At 41.0% G+C, this 24242-nt stretch overlaps 1 long non-coding RNA gene across 3 annotated transcripts in view; it reads right to left on the minus strand.

Annotated features, from left to right (window-relative positions):
- Positions 1–24242, minus strand: part of LOC146798134 (uncharacterized) — a 234646-nt gene that overhangs the window by 111377 nt on the left and 99027 nt on the right. For all 3 annotated transcript variants that reach the window (XR_014968618.1, XR_014968620.1, XR_014968619.1), the window contains exons 3-7: positions 21064–21154; positions 13339–13429; positions 9613–9703; positions 5967–6057; positions 2653–2743 (exon numbers count right to left, since the gene is read on the minus strand). This is a non-coding gene — a long non-coding RNA (uncharacterized LOC146798134). The remainder of the gene's footprint in view (positions 1–2652; positions 2744–5966; positions 6058–9612; positions 9704–13338; positions 13430–21063; positions 21155–24242) is intronic.

Genomic DNA, 24242 nt, shown 5'->3' on the forward strand with positions numbered 1-24242 from the left:
CCGGTGACGTCATACGAAGTCGCGAGCGGAGCCGAGGTATTATGATGTCCACGTCGGCGTAGGGAGCTGGGGAAAAAAGTTCCGTAGAATGCTGGCGGAGGGGATATTCACAAGGTGAGAAATCCACTGGCAGATGTATCCATCAGAAATAACATTATTCGATTCAGTAGGCAGTTTTACTTTCAGATAATGTCAAGCAGTGTACATTTGTTTTTTTTGTTTTTTTAGTCCTCATCTCACCAATCAAGTCTCAGCGGATCTTATAAAACCATTTTAACGATCTGAGGGCCTCCAGGCTTTCCGCATTCACATTGGTCCCCCGACCAAAGCCTTTTTCATAAGGGAGCTTGATGTAATCATTGGACCAATTATATTAATCGCAAACTACGGCCCCAGCTCATAAGAGGATACCAGATGTTAGATGTCTTATCCTCTGCGCTTTCGTAATCCAAACCGGCCATAGCAAACGAGGCATTAAGCCAGTCCTCCCTTTTTGGTGATTGGGGGTCTTTCCATCTCTTACAAATCTCTCTCCGGGCCATGAGGACCGGATATAACAATAGACCTCTCAATGGCTGTGAGACTGTTTGGCATATTGTACCATCGTCACCAAAGATAACAAGTGACATATTAACATTGATTTTAATCTTAAAAATGTCTCGGAGTAAATCACCAACCTCCTTCCAGAAAATTTCCAGTTCTGGACACTCAAAACAAAACATGTAGATCATTAGCCGAAGGTAGCAGGCATCTCGGGCACTTGGGGGGGGGGGGGGCTTTGGGGGGAGATGAAACAAATTTGGCAATCTTCGCTGGAGTATAATACAGTCTACTTATAACAAAGAAGTAGTTCTTTTTTAAGCAAGCAGGTTTAAGTTGCTTATATAATACCTTCAGGGATGGCTCAAAGAGGGAAACTATTGAGGGACCGAGAGGGTTTGAGTCCACACCATCTCTGAGAAAGGAGTCTCCTGATCTTCAGCATCTAATAAATAATTGTACCATACTGAGATCTCCCTCTTCAATGTGTGGAGAGTTTGACACAACCTTTCAACTTCCCGGTTTCCTCTAACTTCCCCTTTTTTCGCATTAACCCAAGACTCTAACTGCAGATATTTAAATCTGGAAAATCCAACGCCTATCCTAGTTCGCAGATATTCCCAGGGGTGAATCCCCTCGGAATCTGACAGCTCCGACCAGGTGTTAATACCAGCCCTCTTAATAGGTAATGCCAGACTGTCTTTAAGGCAGTCAGAAGTTCCAGGCGTATCCCAAATAGGGGCAAAGTCAGAATAGTATCCTATACCCCACTTGAGCCTGACCTTATACCAAAGCTCCAAGGCTGCCCTCAAGACCTTCAGGCGAACTCGCTTAAAGAATTTAGGAGCGCCAAACTTATATAAGAAGGCCTGGCCCCCTCCACCTCCTTCAGCTCTCACCATCTCTCCCAGCAACTTACCCCAGACTGACTTCTCTGGTTTCACGAGTAGCATCCGAATGCTTTTAAACTGGAAAGCTACCGCATACAGTCTGATATCGAGAAGGAATATTTCTCTACCTATATATTTCAATATGTACACAGTATCGTCTATTTAGGTATTGACACTCTGACTGGACCAACGGACAGACCATTTAACACGAAAGAAAAGGATATTCATTCTATCCTATCCTTTTCTTTCATGTTAAATGGTCTGTCCGTTGGTCCAGTCAGAGTGTCAATACCTAAATAGACGATACTGTGAACATATTGAAATATATAGGTAGAGAAATATTCTTTTCTTAGTAAACTTTATTTTTTCCCTGATTTCCTACCTACATTAATCGGCCAGGGGTTCCCCTTGTTATATTGGTTTATATCGGGAAGGGCCAGCCCCCCTTTAATGAGTCTACGTCTTAACTTCTTCTAAGTTAACTGAACCCCCTTATCTCCACACACAAAACTCCCGATCTTACTCTGCACCTTACTAATACTCTTATTTGGAAAAGTAAAGAGGTATAGTAGAAAATAAATAGGAAAGCTTACTAAATTAATTTTTCCGCAAATGGTTAAATGAAGATTCCTCCATCAACTAAAAAGGCGGTCTATTTCTTTGGTAACTCTATTCAAATTTACCTGGGGAATCATTTCCAAGGCTTTGACTATATAGATCCCTAAATATCAAAACTCCGTACTGACTGTACCGGACCATTGGTCCAGATTACAGCACATTGCTTCTGTCTTTGACCTATTGACTAGATAACCAGACAGGGCCCCAAAGCTAGTCAAAAGCGCCTCCGTCCGGGCTATAGCCCCCTCGGGATCACTTGTATATAGGATTAGGTCGTCTGCATACAAGGCTATCTTACAACTATATTGTTCTGACCTAAAAGTTTGAATTAAATCATCCAACCTAAAGGCTTGTGCCAGTGGTTCTATATAAATGTTAAACAGAAGAGGCGACATCGGGCAACCCTGCCTGGTTCCTCTTTGGATGAAAAAACTTGAAGTCAAAATTCCATTTAAAAGAATATGGGCCGAGGATCCATGGTAACAGTTCCGTAATGTTTGGATAAAAACGGGTCAAAATCCCAGGTTTACTTTCAGATCATGTCAAGCAGTGTGCATTTGAACACAAATGCTACCATACAGTACAATGCAAACATCTTAAGTACCTTTCTGTACGAAGGTCCTTAATCCTTTCTCTTCCATCTGCACTGCTGTTCGGTTAGAAACTGTGCTTTTCAAGCAGGTCAGAAACTGCTCCTGAAAAAAGACAAGTACAAACTTTAGACTTCATCCCTCACTATGAGATCAACAGCTGTGCTAAAGTAAATACTAAATTCATGCAATCAGCATTTGCACAGCACACAATTTGCCCCCAGGGTGTAAGGCATATTGTAATCAGGGCTCATGCTTCATCAACAATCAGCACACAATAAAATCTGGAGCTAAACCTCTGTCATTAGTTATCTGGAGGGTAATTATAATACCTAAGCGCTCTAGGTATCGTGTGACACTTTAGGCCACACATAAGGTTGTACACAGCAGCCCTTTAAAATGGAGGACCTTCTATGGATGTCAAACATGTTATCAATCTACTCGGGGCTATGGGCTGCAATATCTCTGGAGAAAAATTAACAATTACTGAGCTGAATATTCAACGTGGCAAACCCAATAGGTCTGGCATTGTCCACCAGCCATTTGGCAAATCTTGTTTTGCTATGGTTTTTGCAAAGATTTATCATTTGGGAAGTTGCTGTGGATTCATCAATCTAACCAAAAAAAAAACTTAACTAAAGGCAAAAATATTTTTTGTCTAAAAAAATTAAATAAAACAACTCAAATTACCATGGTACTCCCTGGCACTGAAGGAAACTACTTTATTTGTGGCTGTGCTCCCCTTGTTAAAGGGCAGCATGCTGTAACTCATAGTGAAATGGCTAAAGCGGTCTAGCACATTGCTCCTTGATGTATGCTTGAGTGGGTTGGAGAAAAATGTGAATAGTACAACCACAGATAAATGGATGAATTGTGGCTAAAACTCCTATAAGTAACTACGTCATACACATACTTTTTGTAAAAATAGAAGTTCTTAGGTAACACAGACCTAAAAAGGGCAATTGTTCTGCTGAGTGAAGGAGGGAGTTAGGTAATGAGGGAGAGAGAGAGAGAAACAAAGAGGCGTGGAAGAAAAAGGAAGGAAAGAAGAAAGAATAAGGAAGTGAAGATAAAGGAAGGAAAAAAGAAAGAAGGAAAGAAGATAAAGGGATACAAAAAACGAAAATAAAGAAAATAAGAATAGGAGAAACGAAATAATAAAAAAGAGAAAGGAAATAAAAAGAAAGAAGGAAAGAATAAAGAAAGGAAGGAAGTCAAGAAAGAAGGAAGGCATCAGAGGCAAGAAAGAATGAAAGAAAAAAAGTAAGAAGGAAAAATAAAGGAAAGAGAGAACAAAGAAATGAAGGAAAGGAGAGAAGGAAAGACACAAGGAAAAAAAGAAGGAGAAAGAAAGACAAAGAAAGACTGAAAGAGAAAGAAGGAGGGAAAGAAAACGGAAAGGAAGGAAAGACTGCAAGAAAGAGAGCAAGAAAGGAAAGAATAAAAGAAAGAAGGAAAGCAGGGAAGAAAGCAAGAAGGAAGGAAAGGAAAAGGAGGCAAATAAGACAGGAAAGAAATGAAGAAAAAAGGAAGAAAAAGGAAAGAAAAAGGAGTATATAGGAAAAAAGAAAAGCAAGCAAGAAATAAGAAAAGAACGAATGAATGAGAAAAGAAAGAAAAGAAGGCAAGAAAGAAAGCACAAAAGAAGGGAAAAAGGAATGAAAGAAAGGATAGAACGGATAGAAAGAAAGAATGACACAAAGGAATAAAAGAAGAAAGAAAGCAAAAAGAGGAGGAAAGCAGTAAGAAAGAAAAATGGTGAAAAGAAAGGAAAGAAAGAAGGAGAGAAAGAAAGCAAGAAAGAAAGAAATAAAGAGAAGGAAAGCAAAAAGAAAGAGAAATGGTGAAAAGGAAGGAAAGAAAGAAGAAGAGAAAGAAAGGAAAGAACAACTGCTGCCAATAAAACACAATGAAGTCCTGTTTTATTTCTGGGCAAAGTTTGTTGAAGAACCACTGGTGAAATTAAGTCCAAAATAAATGTGTTCTGAAGAATTGTCTGCTTATAAATTCACATCCAAAATATTGAGGTTTTCAGTTTGTGTACTGCACGCATAGTAAAAAAGAGGCTATCTTATTACAGAACAGTTTCAAATGGATTCAATCTGTTATGCCGTTACATACCAGCAGTCAGATAAAGAAAGGAGACTTCAATAGGAATTTACAGACAGCATTGGCAGGTGACAGGAACTGATAAAGCATGGAATATGGCCTGTTTTTAGGTCAGGCTCTAAACACTAAACCAACACTAAAGTCATTATAAAGAAAAAACAACAAAAACACTGTTATTGAAGCGAACTACCTTGTGTGTGGAAGTGCTCACTGTGGCAGAGCAAAATGGATTCACTCAAAGTTAAACTAGTCAGTGGCTGAAGTAGGCTGACTTACTGCCCCACGCCACATGCTGTAGTGGGTGGAAGCAAGATGTGAATGACAACCGAACAATGGATGAAGAAAGGTGGCTGAAACCCCTCTTAGTAAATACATTATACATATCATTTTAGTAAAATCAAAAGTTCTTGGCTGACACCAAACCTAAAATTGCAGCCAGAGTCCAATTCATTAAATAAGAACCAGAAACGAACAACACCTTAGCAGTGACATTTCATGCGACAAACGTTCAGGCTACTTCACTTTGGGCCATATGTATGAACACATTTTCCCATAGACACAGAATGGGTAAAACCCTTTGATACATCTGGCCCTTAGTCATATGACCTTTAACGTCACAACCTGCTTCAATGTCGGAATCTTGCATCGCCAATCCAGTATGGCCTCACTGGACAGCTGTGAAGATTCACTTTCATGTATGCACCCTCGTCAACACCCTGCAAGCGGCTGATCTCACAAGGTGGTAATTAAAGTGCAACATAGCCATGTATAAGAGATGGAGTATTTTAGAATGCCTGTCTCCAAAGTCAAGGCTCTGAAATAGGTTCTCAAAAAGTATATATGTTTACAGTCAAAGTCATTGGTGGGGAACCCCTGCGATACCCGGTCCTCGATTTCACCACTCTGGTAAGCATGGGATGGTTTCCTCTGAGGGAGACTCGTCTGACAAGTCCCCTGAGAAGCTCCATATGCTTTGTACCCCGCCAGTTACAGGGGGACACTACATCGGTGTTCCCACTCCCAAAATTACCAATACTACACGTACCGTAACTACTGTTACATTCAGAGAAAGCTTTTGTTTTTTTACTCTACATTGAACATGCAAAAAGAAAAATAACATTATTCGATTCAGTAGGCAGGTTTACTTTCAGATCATGTCAAGCAATGTGCATTTGAACACAAATGCTACAATACAGAACAATACAAACATCTAAAGTACCTTTCTGTACGAAGGTCCTTAATCCTTTCTCTTCCATCTGCACTGCGGTTCGGTTGGAAACTTTGCTTTTCTAGCAGGTCAGAAACTGCTCCTGAAAAAAGACAAGTACAAAATTTGGACTTCATCCCTTACTATGAGATCAACAGCTTTGCTGAAGTAAATACTAAATTCATGCAATCAGCATTTACGCAGCACACAATTTGCCCCCAGGGTGTAAGGCATATTGTAATCAGGGCTCATGCTTCATCAACAATCAGCACACTATGAAATCTGGGGCTAAACTTCGGAGATTAGTTATCTGGAGGGTAAGTATAATACCTAAGCGCTCCAGGTATCGTGTGACACTTTAGGCCAACCCCAAGGTTGTACACAGCAGCCCTTTAAAATGGAGGACCTTCTATGGATGTCAAACATATTATCAATCTACTCGGGGCTATGGGCTGCAATATCTCTGGAGAAAAATTAACAATTTACTGGGCTGAATATTCAACGTGACAGTGAGAAACAAGCACTGGCAAAGACAATAGGTCTGGCATTGTCCGCCTGCCTTTTGGCAAGTCGTGTTTTGCTATGGTTTTTGCCAATATTTATCGTTTGGGAAGCTGCTGTGGACTCATCAATCTAACCAAAAAAAAACTTAACTAAAGGCAAAAATATTTTTTGTCTAAAAAATTAAATAAAACAACTCAAATTACCATGGTACTCCCTGGCACTGAAGGAAACTACTTTATTTGTGGCTGTGATCCCCTTGTTAAAGGGCAGCATGCTGTAACTCATAGTGAAATGGCTAAAGCGGTCTAGCACATTGCTCCTTGATGTATGCTTGAGTGGGTTGGAGAAAAATGTGAATAGTACAACCACAGATGAATGGATGAATTGTGGCTAAAACTCCTATAAGTAACTACGTCATATACATACTTTTTCTAAAAATAAATGTTCTTGGGTAACACAGACCTAAAAAGGGCAATCGTTCTGCTGAGTGAAGGAGGGAGTTAGGTAATGAGGGAGAGAATAAGGAAGTGAAGATAAAGGAAGGAAAAAAGAAAGAAGGAAAGAAGATAAAGGCATACAAACAATGAAAATAAAGAAAAGAAGAATAGGAGGAACGAAATAAGAAAAAAGAGGAAGGAAATAAAAAGAAAGAAGGAAAGAATAAAGAAAGGAAGGAAGTCAAGAAAGGAGGAAGGCATGAGAGGCAAGAAAGAAGGAAGGAACGATGAAAAGAAAGAAGGAAAAATAAAGGAAATACAGAAAGGAGAAAAAATAAAGGAAAGAGAAAAATGAAATGAAGGAAAGGACAGAAGTGAAGCAAGAAGTAAAGAAAAGAAGGAAAGGAAAGGGAAGGGAAGGAAAGGAAAGGAAAGGAAAGAAGGAGAAAGACAAAGAAAGACTGAAAGACAAAGAAGGAGGGAAAGAAAAAGGGAAGGCAGGAAAGACTGCAAGAAAGAGAGCAAGAAAGAAAAAATAAAAGAAAGAAGGAAAGCAGTAAAGAAAGCAAGAAGGAAGGAAAGGAAAAGGAGGCAAATAAGACATGGAAGAAATGAAGAAAAAAGGAAGAAAAAGGAAAGAAAAAAGAGAATATAGGAAAAAAGAAAAGCAAGCAAGAAATAAGGAAAGAACGAATGAATGAGGAAAGAAAGAAAAGAAGGCAAGAAAGAAAGCACAAAAGAAGGGAAAAAGGAATGAAAGAAAGGATAGAACGGAAAGAAAGAAAGAATGACACAAAGGAATAAAAGAAGAAAGAAAGCAAGAAGAGGAGGAAAGCAGTAAGAAATAAAAAAGGTGAAAAGAAAGGAAAGAAAGAAGGCGAGAAAGAAAGCAAGAAATAAAGAGAAGGAAAGCAGAAAGAAAGAGAAATGGTGAAAAGGAAGGAAAGAAAGAAGAAGAGAAAGAAAGAAAGAAAGAAAGAAAGAAAGAAAGAAAGAAAGAAAGAAAGAAAGAAAGAAAGAAAGAAAAAATGCTCCTAATAAAACACAATGAAGTCCTATTTTCATTTTGGCCAAAGTTTATTGAAGAACCACTGGTGAAATTAAGTCCAAAATAAATGTGTTCTGAAGAAATGTCTGCTTATGAATTCACATCCATAATATTGAAGTTTTCAGTTTGTGTACTGCACGCACAGTAAAAAAAGAGGCTATCTTATTACAGAACAGTATCAAATGGATTCAATCTGTTATGCCGTTACATACCAGCAGTCAGATAAAGAAAGGAGACTTCAATAGGAATTTACAGACAGCATTGGCAGGTGACAGGAACTGATAAAGCATTGAATATGGCCTGTTTTCAGGTCAGGTTCGAAAACACTAAACCAACACTAATGTCATTATAAAGAAAAAACAACAAAAACACTGGTATTGAAGCGAACTACCTTGTGTGTGGAAGTGCTCACTGTGGCAGAGCAAAATTTATTCACTCCAAGTTAAACTAGTCAGTGGCTGAAGTAGGCTGACTTACTGCCCCACGCCACATGCTGTAGTGGGTGGAAGCAAGATGTGAATGACAACAGAACAATGGATGAAGAAAGGTGGCTGAAAACCCCTCTTTAGTAAAATCAAAAGGTCTTGGCTGACACCAAACCTAAAATTGCAGCCAGAGTCCAATTCATTAAATAAGAACCAGAAACGAACAACACCTTAGCAGTGACATTTCATGCGACAAACGTTCACAAGACTTCAATTTATCAGTTGGCCTTCTAACGACACATCATGCCTTAATGTCGGAATCTTGCATCGCCAATCCAGTATGGCCTCACTGGACAGCTGTGAAGATTCACTTTCATGTATGCAACCTCGTCAACACCCTGCAAGCGGATGATCTCACAAGGTGGTAATTAAAGTGCAACGTAGCCATGTATAAGAGATGGAGTATTTTAGAATGCCTGTCTCCAAAGTCAAGGCTCTGAAATAGGTTCTCAAAAAGTATATATGTTTACAGTCGAAGTCTTTGGCGGGGAACCCCTGCAATACCCGGTCCTCGATTTCACCACTCTGGTAATCATGGGATGGTTTCCTCTGGGGGAGACTCGTCTGACAAGTCCCCTGAGAAGCTCCATATGCTTTGTACCCCGCCAGTTACAGGGGGACACTACATCGGTGCTCCCACTCCCAAAATTACCAATACCACACGTACCGTAAATTAGGATACAGGAAACTGCAGGATTACAAACTGTACCCTGAGATTCCCTGAAGAATTGGAAATGACTGTGGTGCTGGGAAATACAGTGTTTGATGACTTCTGATAATTCCCCATTTCCCACCCTCCATACACCTAGATTTCACCCGCTTTGACCCCCTGAAATGTCTGGGTGTGGGGGCGCTGCAGAGATGCTGTATTCCTCGTCCCTTGCATTTTCCAAAACAGTGTTTCTGGACGAAACAGGAATCACACTGAACTCATAAGAGGGCCAGAGTTTTCCCTCGTTTAATGGAGAGGATAGGTCTCATATTAAGGATATATGATGGAGTGGTGGTTGGTAACTACTGTTACATTCAGAGAAAGCTTTCTGTTTTTTCTCTCTACATTGAACATGCAGAACGAAAAATAACATTATTCGATTCAGTAGGCAGGTTTACTTTCAGATCATGTCAAGCAATGTGCATTTGAACACAAATTCTACCATACAGTACAATGCAAACATCTAAAGTACCTTTCTGTACGAAGGTCCTTAATCCTTTCTCTTCCATCTGCACTGCTGTTCGGTTGGAAACTGTGCTTTTCAAGCAGGTCAGAAACTGCTCCTGAAAAAAGACAAGTACAAACTTTAGACTTCATCCCTTACTATGAGATCAACAGCTTTTCTGAAGTAAATACTAAATTCACGCAATCAGCATTTACGCAGCACACAATTTGCCCCCAGGGTGTAAGGCATATTGTAATCAGGGCTCATGCTTTATCAACAATCAGCACACTATGAAATCTGGGGCTAAACCTCGGAGATTAGTTATCTGGAGGGCAAGTATAATACCTAAGCGCTCCAGGTATCGTGTGACACTTTAGGCCAAACCCAAGGTTGTACACAGCAGCCCTTTAAAATGGAGGACCTTCTATGGATGTCAAACATATCATCGATCTACTTGGGGGCTATGGGCTGCAATATCTCTGGAGACAAATTAACAATTACTGGGCTGAATATTCAACGTGACAGTGAGAAATAAGCACTGGCAAATCCAATAGGTCTGGCATTGTCCACCAGCCATTTGGCAAATCTTGTTTTGCTATGGTTTTTGCCAATATTTATCGTTTGGGAAGCTGCTGTGGACTCATCAATCTAACCAAAAAAAAACTTAACTAAAAGGCAAAAATATTTTTTGCCTAAAAACATTAAATAACACAACTCAAATTACCATGGTACTCCCTGGCACTGAAGGAAACTACTTTATTTGTGGCTGTGCTCCCCTTGTTAAAGGGCAGCATGGTGTAACTCATAGTGAAATGGCTAAAGCGGTCTAGCACATTGCTCCTTGATGTATGCTTGAGTGGGTTGGAGAAAAATGTGAATAGTACAACCACAGATGAATGGATGAATTGTGGCTAAAACTCCTATAAGTAACTACGTCATACACATACTTTTTGTAAAAATAAAAACTTCTTGGGTAACACAGACTTAAAAAGGGCAATCGTTCATCTGAGTGAAGGAGGGAGTTAGGTAATGAGGGAGAGAGTGAGAAACAAAGAGGCGTGGAAGAAAAAGGAAGGAAAGAAGAAAGAATAAGGAAGTGAAGATAAAGGAAGGAAAAAAGAAAGAAGGAAAGAAGATAAAGGGATACAAACAACGAAAATAAAGAAAAGAAGAATAGGAGGAACGAAATAAGAAAAAAGAGGAAGGAAATAAAAAGAAAGAAGGAAAGAAAGAATAAAGAATGGAAGGAAGTCAAGAAAGAAGGAAGGCATGAGAGGCAAGAAAGAAGGAAGGAAAGATGAAAAGAGAGAAGGAAAAATAAAGGAAATACAGAAAGGAGAAAAAATAAAGGACAGAGAGAAAAATGAAATGAAGGAAAGGACAGAAGTAAAGACAGAAGTAAAGAAAAGAAGGAAAGGAAAGGGAAGGGAAGGAAAAAGAGAAAGACAAAGAAAGACTGAAAGAGAAAGAAGGAGGGAAAGAAAAAGGAAAGGCAGGAAAGACTGCAAGAAAGAGAGCAAGAAAGGAAAAAAATAAAAGAAAGAAGGAAAGCAGTAAAGAAAGCAAGAAGGAAGGAAAGGAAAAGGAGGCAAATAAGACAGGGAAGAAATGAAGAAAAAAGGAAGAAAAAGGAAAGAAAAAAGAGAATATAGGAAAAAAGAAAAGCAAGCAAGAAATAAGGAAAGAACGAATGAATGAGGAAAGAAAGAAAAGAAGGCAAGAAAGAAAGCACAAAAGAAGGGGAAAAGGAATGAAAGAAAGGATAGAACGGAAAGAAAGAAAGAATGACACGAAGGAATAAAAGAAGAAAGAAAGCAAGAAGAGGAGGAAAGCAGTAAGAAAGAAAAATGGTGAAAATAAAGGAAAGAAAGGCGAGAAAGAAAGCAAGAAAGAAATAAATAAAGAGAAGGAAAGCAGAAAGAAAGAGAAATGGTGAAAAGGAAGGAAAGAAAGAAGAAGAGAAAGAAAGAAAGAAAGAAAGAAAGAAAGAAAGAAAGAAAGAAAGAAAGAAAGAAAGAAAGAAAGAAACAAAGTAAAGAACAAATGCTGCCAATAAAACACAATGAAGTCCTATTTTCATTTTGGTCAAAGTTTATTGAAGAACCACTGGTGAAATTAAGTCCAAAATAAATGTGTTCTGAAGAATTGTCTGCTTATGAATTCACATCCATAATATTGAAGTTTTCAGTTTGTGTACTGCACGCATAGTACAAAAGAGGCTATCTTATTACAGAACAGTTTCAAATGGATTCAATCTGTTATGCCGTTACATACCAGCAGTCAGATAAAGAAAGGAGACTTCAATAAGAATTTACAGACAGCATTGGCAGGTGACAGGAACTGATAAAGCATTGAATATGGCCTGTTTTCAGGTCAGGCTCTAAACACTAAACCAACAATAAAGTCATTATAAAGCAACAACAACAAAAACACTGGTATTGAAGGGAACTACCTTGTGTGTGGATGTGCTCACTGTGGCAGAGCAAAATGCAGTCACTCAAAGTTAAAATATTCAGTGGGTGAAGTAGGCTGACTTACTGCCCCACGCCACATGCTGTAGTGGGTGGAACCGAGATGTGAATGAAAACAGAACAATGGATGAAGAAAGGTGGCTGAAAATCCCTGTTAGTAAATACATTATACATATCATTTTACTAAAATCAAAAGGCCTTGGCGGACACCAAACCTAAAATTGCAGCCAGAGTCCAATTCATTAAATAAGAACCAGAAACGACACCTTAGCAGTGACATTTCATGCGACAAACGTTCACGAGACTTCAATTTATCAGTTGGCCTTCTAACGACACATCATGCCTTAATGTCGGAATCTTGTATCGCCAATCCAGTATGGCCTCACTGGACAGCTGTGAAGATTCACTTTCATGTATGCACCCTCGTCAACACCCTGCAAGCGGCTGATCTCACAAGGTGGTAATTAAAGTGCAACGTAGCCATGTATAAGAGATGGAGTATTTTAGAATGCCTGTCTCCAAAGTCGAGGCTCTGAACAAGGATCTCAAAAAGTATATATGTTTACAGTCGAAGTCTTTGGCGGGGAACCCCTGCCATACCCGGTCCTCGATTTCACCACTCTGGTAAGCATGGGATGGTTTCCTCTGGGGGAGACTCGCCTGACAGGTCCCCTGAGAAGCTCCATATGCTTTGTACCCCGCCAGTTACAGGGGGACACTACATCAGTATTTCCACTCCCAAAATTACCAATACCACACGTACCGTAAATTAGGATGCAGGAAACCGCAGGATTACAAACTGTACCCTGAGACTCCCCTGAAGAATTGGAAATGACTGTGGTGCTGGGAAAAACAGTGTTTGATGACCTCTGATAATTCCCCATTTCCCACCCTCATACACCTAGATTTCACCCGCTTTGACCCCCTGAAATGTCTGGGTGTGGGGGCGCTGCAGAGATGCTGTATTCCTCGTCCCATGCATTTGCCAAAACAGTGTTTCTGGACGAAACAGGAATCACACTGAACTCATAAGAGGGCCAGAGTTTTCCCTCGTTTAATATAGAGGCTAGGTCCCATATTAAGGATATATGACGGAGTGGTGGTTGGTAACAACTGTTACATTGAGAGAAAGCTTTTGTGTTTTTTTCTCTCTACATTGAACATGCAGAACGAAAAATAACATTATTCGATTCAGTCGGCAGGTTTACTTTCAGACCATGTCAAGCAGTGTGCATTTGAACACAAATGCTACAATACAGTACAATGCAAACATCTTAGGTACCTTTCTGTATGAAGGTCCTTAATCCTTTCTCTTCCATCTGCACTGCTGTTCGTTTGGAAACTTTGCTTTTCAAGCAGGTCAGAAACAGCTCCTGAAAAAAGACAAGTACAAACTTTAGACTTCATCCCTTACTATGCGATCAACAGCTTTGCTGAAGTAAACACTAAATTCATGCAATCAGCAATTACGCAGCGCACAATTTGCCCCCAGGGTGTAAGGCATATTGTAATCAGGGCTCATGCTTCATCAACAATCAGCACACTATGAAATCTGGGGCTAAACCTCGGAGATTAGTTATCTGGAGGGCAAGTATAATACCTAAGCGCTCCAGGTATCGTGTGACACTTTAGGCCAAACCCAAGGTTGTACACAGCAGCCCTTTAAAATGGAGGACCTTCTATGGATGTCAAACATATCATCGATCTACTTGGGGGCTATGGGCTGCAATATCTCTGGAGACAAATTAACAATTACTGGGCTGAATATTCAAAGTGACTGTGGGAAACAAGCACTGGCAAAGCCAATAAGTCTGGCATTCTCCACCAGCCATTTGGCAAATCTCGTTTTGCTATGGTTTTTGCAAAGATTTATCGTTTGGGAAGCTGCTATGGATTAATCAATCGAACTAAAAAAAACTTAACTAAAGGCAAAAATATTTTTTGTCTAAAAACATTAAATAAAATAACTCACATTACCATGGTACTCCCTGGCACTGAAGGAAACTACTTTATTTGTGGCTGTGCTCCCCTTGTTAATGGGCAGCATGCTGTAACTCATAGTGAAATGGCTAAAGCGGTCTAGCACATTGCTCCTTCATGTATTCAACAGTGGTATGGAGAAAAATGTGAATAGTACAACTACAGATAAATGGATGAATTGTGGATAAAACTCCTATAAGTAACTACGTCATACACATACTTTTTGTAAAAATAAAAGTTCTTTGGTAACACAGACCTAAAAAGGGCAATCGTTCTGCTGAGTGAAGGAGGGAGTTGGGTTATGAGGGAGAGAGAGAGAAACAAAAAGGCGTGGAAGAAAAAGGAAGGAAAGAAGAAAGAATAAGGAAGTGAAGATAAAGGAAGGAAAAAAGAAAGAAGGAAAGAAGATAAAGGGATACAAAAAACGAAAATAAAGAAAAGAAGAATAGGAGGAACGAAATAAGAAAAAAGAGGAAGGAAATAAAAAGAAAGAAGGAAAGAATAAAGAAAGGAAGGAAGTCAAGAAGGAAGGAAGGCATGAGAGGCAAGAAAGAAGAAAGGATAGACGAAAACAATGAATGAAAAATAAAGGAAATACAGAAAAGAGAAAAAATAAAGGAAAGAGAGAACAATGAAATGAAGGAAAGGAGAGAAGTAAAGACAGAAGTAAAGAAAAGAAGGGAAGAGAAGGAAAGGAAAGGAAAGAAGGAGAAAGAGAAAGACAAAGAAAGACTGAAAGAGAAAGAAGGAGGGAAAGAAAACAGAAAGGCGGGAAAGACTGCAAGAAAGAGAGCAAGAAAGGAAAAAAAAAGAATGAAGGAAAGCAGGAAAGAAAGCAAGAAGGAAGAAAAGGAAAAGGAGGCAAATAAGACAGAAAAGAAATGAAGAAACAAGCATTTGCAATGCATTAGGTCTCGCATTTACGCGAGTTTGAGCTATTGACATTGCAAATAACAATGCCTATTGGCATTGTCATTTACAATGCCAATAGCTTTAACTCGTGTAACTGCGAGACCTAATGCATTGCAAATGCTTGTTGATGTAAGAGGCAGCCCTTAGAAAGCTTAGCTAGCTAGGGAAGCGCAGCTTGCCTTCTGCGATGAAAGAAAGGTAAACAAGGGCCTCACGCTGGCAGCCTGTGATTTATTTCAGAAGGGCCTGGTATGAAAAAGAAAGTTTAAAAAAAAGTGTTAATGGACAGGAATCAACAGGCCTGTTAATAACAAGGCTGCTTTCCATTACGGGATGCCTGATTTCATTCATCGATCCAGGCAGGTAAGACGCAGTATAATACTTAGTGCGTGTTTTTAACCAAATGGAGAAAACGGGAGAGGATGTGGTCTCACCGGCTAGACTGCCGACTTTGGAGCTGGGAAACCAAGGTTCGAGACTGGGATTGACTCCACATCCGGTGATTCTGGGCAAATCACTTAATCTCCCATGCCTACTAAATAATGAATGTGTCCTTGTGTAACAATAACTGGTGCTCCTATAAAGTGCCCCAATACCTTCAGGCCGAGTTCACGCTATATAAATCTGCAAAAAAAAATAATAATTTCAACCGAATCAAACATGCGCGTGTGTGACTCATTTTTAAAGTTGAAGTGGAGCAGACAATTCGGGGCAGCAAACGACAGCTGCAAAAGATTACAGGTGACAGACAGACCTAATGCGACCCACAGCTAGGGCCCAGGGTGCGTAAAGGAAACATGCACTAACTAGGGTAGGACCTCTGTGATTCCTGTAGATGAATCAAGCATGGATCCTGCTGAAAAGGAGAGGGAACTTTGATTTATAAGAGAAACCGTAGGGGCGACTTGGCTGGTCTAGTTATACTTTCTATACTCTGTCAGCTGCCTCACAACGAGCCCCAGGAGGAGGGGGAGGCTGTGCAATCCCCCTCCTTTCTTTTTTAAATTTTCAGCGCGAACCGTGGATCCAGCAGCACTTCAGCTGAATTTTTTTTGGGGCCCTGTGGGTTCCTGTGGGACCCCCACACCCCCAGGAGGCCTAGGGGATCAAGGTGTTTCTACCCTGCCCCCTTTTCTTTTTTTGCAAAAACTTTTCTGTGACTCGATTCAAGCTGAGCCACAAGATGGCTTCCAACACCTCCTGGTTTGAATTGTTGGCAGCCAATTAGATCTCAGCACAAGATCGGGCGGTATCGCATATACCCTGCGTCCCTATATATACAATTGGAATTTTTTTAAATAACTCCACAACTACTGAACGGATTTACACCAAATTCAGTGGCGGACGGCACCGTTCGGGGGTGGCGGGGCAGGTGTGAGGTATAAAAAATAAAAATAACTTACCTAATCGCCGCCATGTCTCTCTTCCATGTCAGGACTCCACCGAACAGGAAGCACCCAGGCTCCCCTGACTAATCACAACTTGCAGCGTTGTGATTGGTAAGCACATAGGCTCCCCTGACGAACCGCACCGCTGCAATGCAGCGTTGTGATTGGTCTGAGTGCCGTGGTTCGGCACTCAGATGGAGACTGTGGGCCTGGGCATTTTCTCCATGCAGGCTGTAATGCAGCCTGTATGGAGAACATTCATAGTGCGCATGACTGTTTGGGCCGCCCCATAGGGCCAGCCAAACAGTCATTGCACACTAGGAGCGGGCAAACCACTCCTTCCTTACCCTGCTCTGAGAACAGATCAGCCATCCACGCAAAACAGCACAGAAACTGTGTTATTATCATTTTATGTTTCCTTTATTTACACTGCATAAAATCAGTGGGTGATGCTCCTCCGCCTTAGCGGAGGAGCTGCCTCTGACAATATCACAAACAGGCACTTCCCTGATCCGACATCTACCTTTCTGCCAAATTAGGTGTCATTCTGTTCAGCCGTTTGGTCTGTAGCCGTGTATCAATAATATGGAAAGTAATACAGGGAAAATGCATTTTGGGGGCTCTCCTCCCTTTTCTCAGCCTCCCGCTTGAAGGAGCACCACAAAACTTTCAAGACAGCAGCTGAAGTGAGTGTCAAACTAGCTTTAAAAATTTCGGGAAAATTAATCAAACGATGCCAAAGTTATTGGCAAATGAAAAAAACGCTCTTCCTATAGAAACTACATCCTAATTCTAACTACCTACTGGCTTAGGTAATATTGGTGTAGGTGAGAATGTCAGGTGACATTGGTACTGCCAAGTCACACCTAAACTCCATGTAGGATAATGACAGTCCTCCTGCCATCTCTGCTGCTGCCAAAGAAAAACAAAATTAATTTTCCATTTGTCTAAGACACTTTAATAGCATTCCAATGTCATGTGTATGTCCATCAAAGTTCAAGATGAGGCAGCAGGATAAATAAACAATATAATCCCAGCTGTATGGAGGGTAAGTATGTTTTTTGCGGAAGTATTTTTTTTGCGGAAACACAAAACTTGTGCCCTATCAAAACATGTACTCCTGGCTTCCAATGTGTGGACAGAGACATAGCCCCTCACTAGTGATGGCTACATAATTGTGTGAAAGCTGCACAGTCAATCTACACCATATAAAGAATGTGTCCATGTGTAATGAAACTGGTGCTCATGTCAAGCGTCCAATAAGGTTTGCTGGGGGGGGGTGAGACTTGTTCCACTTAAGTTAAAGCAGGGCAACAGGGCAAACTAAGGGGACGTTGTGAATTTGCTGGGGGGGTAATTAATAGAAGGCAATGGAATGTAACTATATTTCGAGTATGGTAAAGTTCCGGCTGGAGAACGCTAAATTATACCACCATAGGTACTGGGCCTGTTGGAACGCCGAAGCGGCCACACACAGGTATGATGGGGGTGAATGAGCAGGTGTGACGAAAATAGGTCCATATAGACTGTTAACTAGCATACGTCACAGTTTAAAGACTAATGCCTTGCAGTCCTCGTTTCAAAGACATTTAAATGAGTGCTTTATAAACAAACGTCTTGACGTGCCTTCTTTGGAGCACAAAAACATCCGAGGTTTGCAACTTTGTAAAAAGGTGGGGCGGTGCACGTTTGGGGGGAGGGGGCTGGCTGCAAAACAGACGACATGCTTGCTGCCTGGGAGGTCGGACGCTCACTGGGCAGGCCTGTGGGCGCAGAGGCCGCGGCGCGTCGTGCGCGCAGGTGCGAGGTTCCTGCCCAAATGTGCAGCCCCTGAGCCCTGATTAAGGGCCGTGAGAGGGGGCGGCCACAGAGCACAGACCCAGCCCGCAGTATCCAACCGCCACCATGCAGCGGGGAATGAAGAAGTACTTCGGGCAGAAGTCCCTCAACGACGTGACCATGGACGACTTCCTCGGCTCTCTGGGGCTGTACCGCAAGCTGACCGCCAAGGACGCCTCGTGCATCTTCCAGGCCGTCTCAGAACAGGTGAGTGCCCGCCCGTGCGCCATGGCCCTGCAGCGCTGGGAGGGGGGGGAGCACGCATGCGGGGCGCGCGCTGCAACGCCAGCGCATTTAATAACACGGCCTTCCTTCGTTTTTTTTTTGTATAGAGGAGTGCTGAGGTTTCGGGGAGAGAGCCAAGTTTAAATCTATAGATATTGGTTTTAGTTTGTTCCTGATGTACTTATTTGGGGAACGGGGCGGAGGGGGGAGGCGCAAATTCCTAATATTGTAGCGAATTCTCCGCGAGGCCTTTTTACAGTAAAATGAAAGTGAAACTAAAAAGTTAAAATAATGTTTTGCGTAGCCAATGCTTGCAGCGGAAAAGTAATTTTGTTTTTCAACTCTTTATGACTTATACATTATTATACGGACGTCGCGCTGGTAGTGTTCATACCTCTCAGTATTTTCAGAAAAGGGGGGTCGGCAGCGGCGGGGTGTGTGCGCGCGCGTGTCTGTGTGTGTGCGTGTGTGTGTGCGTCTGCGCAAGCTCGTCCACAGACCCCGACCCCAATCGCTGCGTGTGCCCCGGTCTGTCTCCCTTGAGAGGCATCTCGGCGACAATAGGTCTCGAGAGCGAGACCTAAAAAGGAAGAAAAAGGAAAGAAAAAAGAGTATTTAGGAAAAAAGAAAAGCAAGCAAGAAATAAGGAAAGAACGAATGAATGAGGAAAGAAAGAAAGGAAAGAAGGCAAGAAAGAAAGCACAAAAGAAGGGAAAAGGGAATGAAAGAAAGGATAGAACGGAAAGAAACAAAGAATGACACGAAGGAATAAAAGAAGAAAGAAAACAAGAAGAGGAGGAAAGCAGTACGAAAGAAAAATGGTGAAAAGAAAGGAAAGAAAGAAGGCGAGAAAGAAAGCAACAAAGAAAGAAATAAAGAGAAGGAAAGCTGAAAGAAAGAGAAATGGTGAAAAGGAAGGAAAGAAAGAAGAAAAGAAAGAAGGAAAGAACAAATGCTGCCAATAAAACACAATGAAGTCCTGTTTTCTTTTTGGGCAAAGTTTGTTGAAGAACCACTGGTGAAATTAAGTCCAGAATAAATGTGTTCTGAAGAATTGTCTGCTTATAAATTCACATCCATAACATTGAAGTTTTCAGTTTGTGTACTGCACGCACAGTAAAAAAGAGGCTATCTTATTACAGAACAGTTTCAAATGGATTCAATCTGTTATGCCGTTACATACCAGCAGTCAGATAAAGAAAGGAGACTTCAATAGGAATTTACAGACAGCATTGGCAGGTGACAGGAACTGATAAAGCATGGAATATGGCCAGTTTTCAGGTCATTCTCTAAAACACTAAACCAACACTAAAGTCATTATAAAGAAAAAACAACAAAAACACTGGTATTGAAGCGAACTACCTTGTGTGTGGATGTGCTCACTGTGACAGAGCAAAATGGATTCACTCAAAGTTAAAATAGCCAGTGGCTGAAGTAGGCTGAATTACTGCCCCATGCCACATGCTGTAGTGGGTGGAACCGAGATGTGAATGACAACAGAACAATGGATGAAGAAAGGTGGCTGAAAACCCCTCTCAGTAAATACATTATACATATCATTTTAGTAAAATCAAAAGGTCTTGGCGGACACCAAACCTAAAATTGCAGCCAGAGTCCAATTCATTAAATAAGAACCAGAAACGAACAACACCTTAGCAGTGACATTTCATGCGACAAACGTTCACGAGACTTCAATTTATCAGTTGGCCTTCTAACGACAGATCGTGCCTTAATGTCGGAATCTTGTATCGCCAATCCAGTATGGCCTCACTGGGCAGCTGTGAAGATTCACTTTCATGTATGCACCCTCGTCAACACCCTGCAAGCGGCTGATCTCACAAGGTGGTAATTAAAGTGCAACGTAGCCATGTATAAGAGATGGAGTATTTTAGAATGCCGGTCTCCAAAGTCAAGGCTCTGAACAAGGTTCTCAAAAAGTATATATGTTTACAGTCGAAGTCTTTGGTGGGGAACCCCTGCCATACCCGGTCCTCGATTTCACCACTCTGGTAAGCATGGGATGGTTTCCTCTGGGGGACACACGCCTGACAAGTCCCCTGAGAAGCTCCATATACTTTGTACTCCGCCAGTTACAGGGGGACACTACATCGGTTTTCCCACTCCCAAAATTACCAATACCACACGTACCGTAAATTAGGATGCAGGAAACCGCAGTATTACAAAAGTAACCCTAGACTCCCCTGAAGAATTGGAAATGACTGTGGTGCTGGGAAATACAGTGTTTGATGACCTCTGATAATTCCCTGTTTCCCACCCTCCATACACCTAGATTTCACCCGCTTTACCCCATGAAATGTCTGGGTGTGGGGGCGCTGCAGAGATGCTGTATTCCTCGTCCCTTGCATTTTCCAAAACAGTGTTTCTGGACGAAACAGGAATCACACTGAACTCATAAGAGGCCCAGAGTTTTCCCTCGCTTAATGGAGAGGCTAGGTCCCATATTAAGGATATATGACGGAGTGGTGGTTGGTACCAACTGTTGAATTCAGAGAAAGCTTTCGTTTTTTTACTCTACATTGAACATGCAAAAAGAAAAATAACATTATTCGATTCAGTAGGCAGGTTTACTTTCAGACCATGTCAAGCAGTGTGCATTTGAACACAAATGCTACCATACAGTACAATGCAAACATCTAAAGTACCTTTCTGTACGAAGGTCCTTAATCCTTTCTCTTCCATCTGCACTGCTGTTCGGTTGGAAACTGTGCTTTTCAAGCATGTCAGAAACTGCTCCTGAAAAAAGACAAGTACAAACTTTAGACTTCATCCCTTACTATGAGATCAACAGCTTTTCTGAAGTAAATACTAAATTCACGCAATCAGCATTTACGCAGCACATAATTTGCCCCAGGGTGTAAGGCATATTGTAATCAGGGCTCATGCTTCATCAACAATCAGCACACTATGAAATCTGTGGCTAAACCTCGGAGTAGTTATCTGGAGGGCGAGTATAATACCTAAGCGCTCCAGGTATATCGTGTGACACTTTAGGCCAAACCCAAGGTTGAACACAGCAGCACTTTAAAATGTAGGACCTTCTATGGATGTCAAACATATCATCGATCTACTTGGGGGCTATGGGCTGCAATATCTCTGGAGACAAATTAATAATTACTGGGCTGAATATTCAACGTGACAGTGAGAAACAAGCACTGGCAAAGCCAATAGGTCTGGCATTGTCCACCAGCCTTTTGGCAAATCTTGTTTTGCTATGGTTTTTGCAAAGATTTATTGTTTGAGAAGCTGTCGTGGATTCATCAATCTAAACAAAAAAACTTGACTAAAGGCAAAAAAAAAATTGTCTACAAAAAATAAACAACACACATTACCATTATACTCCCTGGCACTGAGGGGAACTACTTTCTTTGTGGCTGTATTCTCCGTGGGAAAAGGTAGCATGCTGTAACTCATAGTGAAATGGCTGAAGCGGTCTGGCACATTGCCCCTTGATGTATGCTTGAGTAGGTTGGAGAAAAATGTGGATAATACAACCACAGATAAATGGATGAACTGTGATTAAAACCACTATAAGTAACTACGTCATACACATAAAAACAAACGTTCTTGGGTAACACAGACCTAAAAATGGCAATCGTTCTGCTGAGTGAGGGAGGGGGTTAGGTAACGAGGGAAAGAGAGAGAAACAAAGAGGCATGGTAAAAAAAGAAAGAAAGAAGAAAAGGAGGAACGAAACAAGAAGAAAAGAGGACGGAAATAAAAAGAAAGAAGGAAAGAATAACTAAAGGAAGGAAGGCAAGAAAGAAGGAAGGAATTAAAGGCAAGAAAGAAGGAAGGAATAATGAAGAAAAGAGGGAACGGAGAAAACATAAAGGAATGAAAGAACAAAAGAAATGAAGGAAAGGAGAGAAGTAAAGAAAAGAAGGGATGGAAAGGAAAGGAAAGAAGGAGAAAGAGAAAGAAAGCCTGAAAGAGAAAGAAGGAGGGAAAGAAAACTGAAAGGCAGGGAAGAATGGAAGAAAGAGAGCAAGAAAGGAAAAAATGAAAAAATTAAAGAAAGAAGGAAAGCAGGATAGAAAGCAAGAAAGAAAGAAAGGAAAAAGGAGGCAAATATGACAGGAAAGAAATGAATGAAAGGGAGAAAAGGGAAAGAAAAAGAAGATATAGGAAAAAAGAAAAGCAAGCAAGAAATAAGGAAAGAATGAATGAAAGAAAGAGGAAAGAAAGAATAGAAAGGAAAGAAGGCAAGAAAGCACAAAAGAAGGGAAAAGGAAGGAAAGAAAGGATAGAACGGAAAGAAAGAAAGAATGACACGAAGAAATAAAAGAAGAAAGAAAGCAAGAAGAGGAGGAAAGCAGAAAGAAAGCCGACAGAAAGAAAAATGGTGAAAAGGAGGGAAAGAAAGGAAAGAAAGATGGCGAGAAAGAAAGCAAGAAAGAAAGAAAGAAAGAGAAGGAAAGCATAAAGACAGAAAAATGTGAAAAGGAAGGAAAGAAAGAAGAAGAGAAAGAAAGAAAGAAAGAAAAAAGAAAGAAGGAACAAGTGCTGCCAATATAACACAATGAAGTCCTGTTTTCATTCTGGGCAAAGTTTGTTAAAGAACCACAGGTTAAATTAAGTCCAGAATAAATGTGTTCTGAAGAATTGTCCGCTTATAAATTCACATCTGTTTTGGTCCTCGATATTCTGGTCACGATACTGTATGACCTCGACATTCTCTCCTCAAGTTTTCAAATGCAAACCATTATTGTTTGTCTGAATTGTTCCTAGTCCCGGCAGTGGTCTTCTCTGTGCCCTCTATGTTTCAGGCTGTCTTTCACCAGAAGTCTATTGATGTTTTATTCCAGTGATTTCCATGTATGTGCCGCTGTCTGCTAACAGAGGTTGCGAGATAAGTGAACTCTTTAGGGAATACAGGGAGTCAACTAGACTAGGATTTTGAAGTATGCTAAGAGTCCATTTGGGAGAATGTGAAGTAATGTCAGGGAAGGCATTAGGCCTGGAAAAAGAGGACTATTAAATATGTTTCTGAGAATACAGTTAAATATTATGCTGAAAACAAGCAATGGCAAAGCCAGTAGGTCTCACCTTTGGGACCTATTAGTTTTGTCAAAGGTGTTTAGTGATTCAGTACATCATCCCTGATACAGTGCAGCACGGCTAAAGAGGTGAAAAAACAGAAACAGGGATCATTTCGAAGGAGCGCATGCCACACATGCAGATGCCTGCAAAATTACATGGGTGGGAATTGAATATTTTTTCTTTTAAAGCAGGTGGTAGAAGCAACATGGGAGGGTGCAGATGACAGAAGCAACACAGAGAGTGCAGAAGCAACATGGAGGGTGGGGGAGGAGCACAAGAAACAGGCAAGCGAGAGCAAAGTAGAGCTGGGGAAGAAGTACACGAGAGCGGGCGCATAACACAGGCAAGAGAGAGCAAACGGAGCACAATGAAGGGGGGAAGAGAAGTACACGAAAGGAGTAGCTGAAAAACACATGCACTCTAGTGGAGTGCTTAACCAAAAAGGAAAAACGTACCTGAAAAGTGAGCAACGGAAGAACACAAATAAGGGAGAAACACGAAGAAGTATAGCCAGCTCTAACAATTAAAAAGCAAACATAACAGACTGACGATAAAGCCAACCAATGGTAATCAATGGGTGGGGTCACAGTCCATTGCAAGCTGATAATAGGTCTTTTCACAAACAGATCGCTTGTGGTCTGGAATGTGAGACCTAAAAAGTGCTGTGATTTTACTGCGAAAGTAAGAGTGGATGCAAAACGCTCTGTGATGGGTCATGAGTAACCTCTTTTGTCAGTTGCTTTTCTACTAAAAGAAGGTGCCAACGAGGGGCCTCCATGTG

This window comes from Triturus cristatus, chromosome 9, assembly GCF_964204655.1.
Source record: "Triturus cristatus chromosome 9, aTriCri1.1, whole genome shotgun sequence".
Taxonomy (NCBI): domain Eukaryota; kingdom Metazoa; phylum Chordata; class Amphibia; order Caudata; family Salamandridae; genus Triturus; species Triturus cristatus.